Consider the following 6000-nt stretch of genomic DNA (forward strand, 5'->3'; position numbering starts at 1 on the left):
AATCCAGAGTAGTGGGGCCAAGGTACAGGACGGCAGGCAGGCCCAGGGTCAGGTAAGGCAGAAATCGGTAATCCAGAGTAAGGGCAAAGGCACAGGGCAGCCTCAGCGTCAGGTCAGGTCAGGCCAGGACAGGACAGGACAGGACAGGCAAGGGTCAAAACCAGGATGCAAAAAAGAGCAACTGGAGAAAAGCAGGTGCTGATACAAACCACTGGTTGACTTGAACAAACAAGACAAACTGACCCAGACAGACAGAAAAACACAGTTATAAATACCCAGGGGATAATTGGGGAAGATGGACGACACCTGGAGGGGGGTGGAGACAAGCACAAGGACAGGTGAAACAGATCAGGGCGTGACAGTGAGGTAATCACGAGTTACCACAGACACAGTCATACATATGGCTAACTCCTGCCTATTTCTACAATTTATCTTCTTAAAATCTGATGTTAAACCTAACCCTAACCACACCTTATGTCTAACATTAACCTTAAATTAAGAAATCATGCATTTCTTTTGTAGATATTGCCAATTTTGACTATGTGGCTGTGGTAACTAGTGATAACCGAAGACTCATGACACCATAGGCCTACTGGTAAAATGTACATGAGGGGGTACTTCAGGGGTACTCCGGGCAGAGCAAAATTCAGTTGGTGGTACAGTAACCGAAAAAGGTTGGGAACCACTGATTTAGAGTAATTAAACCATATAAATCTCTAGTAATATGGATTGGAATTGGACATATTAGGACATATTGGACATATTAGTGCATTCAGTCATTTAAGAAGAGGCCTGGATAGTGTAGTTTAACAAAAAGGAGATCAAATATGCCTCTGACACAATAAATGTATTCAGTGAAACTCCAATCATCCATTTCTATTTCCGTTTAACAACCAGTGTGACATTTTGTACAGCATTCAGATTCTCTGGCTCAGCAAAAATGTGTGATATACTGCGAACCACATTCATCAAGGCATTTGTTACATAAATATCTTTCAATATGTAGTTCCATGGTCTCTGTTAGTCATCAGTTTCTTGCAGCAGAAAAGATTGATTCCATCCCTGACCAGCCGTGGATAAACCCTAGTTCCAGATTATTCTAAATTAAAGAGTGTTCGCCGACAGACTAAGGGTGTGTGAAGAAAAAGATTGCATTCTATTCTGAAGAGGGCACATTTTGATTGGACAGAGTTGACACAGAAATCAGATGGATTAAAAGGAATTATCGTCTTGTTTTCTACCCTTGATTGTCAGGCATTGTGGAGCTGCAGCCCAGCGGATCTCTTATCTCAGGTAGATGGGGGGGGACAGCAGGTGTGTATGATTGCATGGTGAGTAGGGGGGGTGGAGGGGACGGACCACTGAGGCACGGGGTGTGGCGGGGCGGGGGGGGGGGGCACTATGTCTGAGTTTCCAGACACTGCGGCAGGAAGCCAGCCAGTCACCTGAACACACAAATGACACTTCCACGCACACACCCCGGTGTTCGTCCCCATGAAGGCAAATGTAATTTTCTGTTATAATCCATTTTTTGGGGGGGGGGAATGTAGTGCTAAAGACAATATACCATTTAGCGCTTTAGACAATATAACCATAATCAACAGCACAAAAACACAAAGGGCCAAGTTTTCCCTTTTATGCTCAGGCCAGTGTTGGCCAGGAATAAAGTTCATTACAGTAAGTTGAACATTGGTGTGTGAACACATTATCGAATGGTCAGTATCTACCTCTGGCTGCACTGAGACATCGTTTTAACCAAAGGCATAGGGATGGAGTATAGAGACACTGATGTCTAGACAGTGGTATTGAATATATGGTTATTGTTCACTGACATGTCCACTGGCACTTTAAGTTTGCCTGAGTGTGTGTCTGTGTGTGCATGTGTGAGTGCATGTCTATGTGCATGTGTTATGTGTGCATTCTATGTAAGTGCGGCCCATGATGGTGTTCTAGCTGGGTACCCCCCCATTCCCTCCCTCCTCCCCACATCCACGGTTGCCTCCCTGCCTCTCACTTCATCAGAGGTGTTGCCACGGAAACGCGGTATCTTGCTGCAGGCTTGCTGGAGTTATTGAACCGCAACTGGCTGGGATAATTAGACTCTGGGACTTGAATGTGACCTACAGCTGGCTTGGCTGTGTCGCCACAGAGAAATGCTTTTAACCCGTTGGTTAGTTGGCCGCCAGACACTTGGGCCAATGAATGTACCTTTTACCCGGCAAGGACGTGGTCAATAAAGAGACTGTAGACTTAGTCCCAGAGATAAATCCTGCATTCTGGCTTCCTTTGTGTCACTACAAAGAAATCATGACAGAGGAAGTTCCTTGTGTTTTCTCGAGTGCACTGCACTGCCCAACCCATGCATAGTTGGTCACATGGAAACACAATCTGTTTACTCATATTTCACGGCAAGGGCGGCACGTAGCCTAGTGGTTAGTGGTTAGAGTGTTGGACGAGTAACCGAAATGTTGCAAGATCGAATCCCTTAGCTGACAAGGTAAAAATCTGTCATTCTGCCTCTGAACAAGGCAGTTAACCCACTGTTCCTAGGCCATCATTGAAAATAAGAATTTGTTTTTAACTGACTTTCCTAGTTAAATAAATAAAGGTAAAATATACATATATAAATAAACTCATTTCACACACTGAATGGTTATGATGTAAATTACTCTGCCTGAATGTTTGTGTGACTCAGATATATGAATCCAAATGACTTTTTCCCCCGGAATGGTCCTGAAATGTTCGTCCTCCAGTCATTGTTAACATCCCTTTTTCCCGGTTTTCCTTCTCCCACTAATTGCTGTCATTATCCTTTCTTGTTTAGGTACTGTGGAGCCCCCCCCCCCCCTCTTTCTCTCTCAGTGTATGCTCACTCACAGGTAAGACCAAATCACAGTCACTGTAAAACAGTGACTGGTCTGCCAAGAATAAGGACACTATTTTCTTCATTAACATCTCGAACCCTCAGTTTAGCCATGTTATTATTTTACATTTGGAGACATTAGTCTCTGTGTTTTCATTATATTAGTCTCTGTGTTTTAATTATATTAGTCTCTGTGTTTTAATTATATTAGTCTCTGTGTTTTAATTATATTAGTCTCTGTGTTTTCATTATATTAGTCTCTGTGTTTTAATTATATTAGTCTCTGTGTTTTAATTATATTAGTCTCTGTGTTTTAATGATACTTTCCTCCATTTTGGTCCACCTTGCGCATTTTCTCGCCATGAGTCAGTAGAAATGTCAGGCGTGTTGGCTGCTGCTCTGCCAGACAGACAGCCTGGAGCTGGGTAATTAGCCAGAGTCGTTTGGGGCATGTGGCTCTGCAGATCTAGATGCCCACTGTGCACAGGGAGACACCAGACAACCTTTTAGTCTGCCCCGTCCCACTGCAGTCACTTAAAACACTGATGTATGTCCCCCCTCTCTGCTTCTATCTCCCTCTCTCTCTTTTTTTAATTTACCTCTCTTTCCCTCTCACTCTTTATTTCACTCTCTCTTGTGTTCTCTGTCTCCCTCTCTCTCTCTCTCTCTCTCTCTCTCTCTCGCTTTCTCCCTCTCTGTCTCTGTTTCCCCAGGACGAAGAGAAGTAGGTAGCCAAGGTGTAAGGGACAGGGTGGCTGAAGGGTGGTGTTCCTCAGACGGAGCAGAGCAGAACGCTCTCCCCTCCTCTCCCCTTGTCATTAGTATGCAGTAGCTGTTCCCCAGGCGACAGGGCCACTGGGTTCGGGCTGAGCTTACTGCAAGAGGAAAGTCAGCGACACAGAGGAGAGGAGGACAGCAGGTAAGGGTAATGAGAACAGGCAGAGAAAGGAAAGGAGGAAAGAGAGAAGGAGGGAAGAAGAGGACAAGCGAAAGAAGGGCAAGATGTCCCAAGAGGCTTTGGGGGTGCACTCCGTACACTCTCCAGACACTAACACACACACACACACACACACACACACACACACACACACACACACACACACACACACACACACACACATACACACACACACCTAAACTCTTTTAAAAAAGGGTTCCAAAAGGGTTATATGACTGTCCCCATAGGAGAACCCTTTTTGGTTCCAGGTAGAACCCTTTTTAGTTCAATGTAGAACCAGAACCTACCTGGAAGCAAAAATAGTTCATCAAAGGTTTCTCCAATAGGGACAGCCAATGAACCCATTTAGGTTCTTGATAGCACCTTTTTGTTTCTAAGTATACAGTGCATTCGGAAAGTATTCAGACCTCTTCACTTTTTCCACATTTTGTCATGTTACAGCCTTATTCTATAATGGATGACATTTTTTTTTAAATTCCCCTTATCAATCTATACACAATACCCCATAATGACAAAGCAAAAACAGGTTTTTAGACATTTTTGCAGACAATGAGTAAAAAATATCGCTTTTACAGAAATATTCAGACCCTTTACTCAGTACTTTGTTGAAGCACCTTTGGCAGCAATTACAGCATTGAGTCTTCCTGGGTATGATGCTACAAGCTTGGCACACATGCATTTGGGGTGTTTCTCCCATTCTGCTCTGTCAGGTTGGATGGGGAGCATCGCTGCACAGCTATTATCAGGTCTCTCCAGAAATGTTTGATCACTTTCAAGTCTGGTTTCTTGTTGGGCCACTCAAGGACATTCAGAGACTTGTTTTTGAAGCCACTCCTGCATTGTCTTGGCTGTGTGCTTAGGGTCTTTGTCCTGTTGGAAGGTGAACCTTCACCCCAGTCTGAGGTCCTGAGAGCTTTGAAGCAGGTTTTCATCAAGGATCTCTCTGTACTTTGATCTGTTCATCTTTCCCCCGATCCTGATTAGTCTCCCAGTCCCTGCCACAGAAAAAACATTGCCACAGAATGATGCTGCCACCACCATGCTTCACCGTAGGATTGGTGCCAGGTTTCCTCCAGAAGTGACTCTTTGCATTCAGGCCAAAGAGTTCAATCTTGGTTTCATCAGACCAAAGAATGTTGTTTCTCATGGTCTGATAGTCTTTAGGTGCCTTTTGGCAAACTCCAAGTGGACTGTTATGTGCCTTTTACTGAGGAGTGGCATCCATCTAGCTACTCTAATGGCCTGATTGGTGGAGTGCTGCAGAGATGGTTTTCCTTCTGGAAGGTTCTCCCATCTCCACAGAGGTACTCTCACAGAGGAACTCTCACGGAAATACTTTCCGAATGTGCTGTATATGTATTAAAGGTCCAATGCAGTTGTTTTATTCTCAATATCAAATATAATTTGTAGGTAACAGTTAAGTACCTTACTGTGATTATTTTTTAACTAAAATGGTCAAGAAGAAAAAAAATGTGCTTCTTCGCAAAGAGCACTGGGCCTTTAATGGCAAAACACCCGACTAGAAACTTTATGTCAAGCGCACATCATGTATCCAAAAAGCAAGAACAAATGTATTCTCTCTCACAAACACGCAAGGGGAGTTTGGGTAATGTTTGGTACTTTTGGCTTTTTTCTTTGTAAGAGCCTTTATGACTATATAGTGATAATGTAATGCTTCTTGAGATACATATGTTATATCTTCAGCTTTACAGCATGATTTTGTCTAATATATTGTATTTTATTATGTTATTACGTAGACATTTTTTTTTCTTCAAATAAATGTTTTACATTTTTGAGAATAGTGTTATAAAGAAAGCAAATGATTGAATGCAAACAGTGTAAAATGTCATTACAAATTGTGTGAAAATAAACAGATTAATATTCCACATTTGTCTGTGTCTTTTGGTATTTCTAGGGATCTCTATAGCCTACTGTATATTTTCAACCCTGGTCATATATACTGAACAAAAATATAAAAGTAACATGCAACGATTTCAAAGATTTTGTTGGAGCTAGACTTGACACCCCAGTACCACTTGCTGAGAGGAAGCAGAGAGAACTGTCTATAACTTGGGTGACTGGAGTCTTTGACAATTTTTTGGTCTTTCCTCTGACACTGCCAAGTATATTGGTCCTGGATGGCAGGAAGCTTGGCCTCCTCTGTTGTGCTTGAGAGTCG

The 6000-nt window shown here is 43.0% G+C and overlaps 1 long non-coding RNA gene across 2 annotated transcripts in view; it reads left to right on the forward strand.

Annotated features, from left to right (window-relative positions):
• The window catches only part of LOC135548560 (uncharacterized), a 79451-nt gene extending 73746 nt beyond the window's left edge, over nt 1–5705 (forward strand). For both annotated transcript variants that reach the window (XR_010456844.1, XR_010456843.1), the window contains exons 3-4: nt 2825–2879; nt 3577–5705. This is a non-coding gene — a long non-coding RNA (uncharacterized LOC135548560). The remainder of the gene's footprint in view (nt 1–2824; nt 2880–3576) is intronic.
• The last annotated feature ends 295 nt before the right edge of the window (nt 5706–6000 follow it).

The sequence above is a fragment of the Oncorhynchus masou genome, chromosome 11 (assembly GCF_036934945.1).
Source record: "Oncorhynchus masou masou isolate Uvic2021 chromosome 11, UVic_Omas_1.1, whole genome shotgun sequence".
NCBI classification, from domain to species: domain Eukaryota; kingdom Metazoa; phylum Chordata; class Actinopteri; order Salmoniformes; family Salmonidae; genus Oncorhynchus; species Oncorhynchus masou.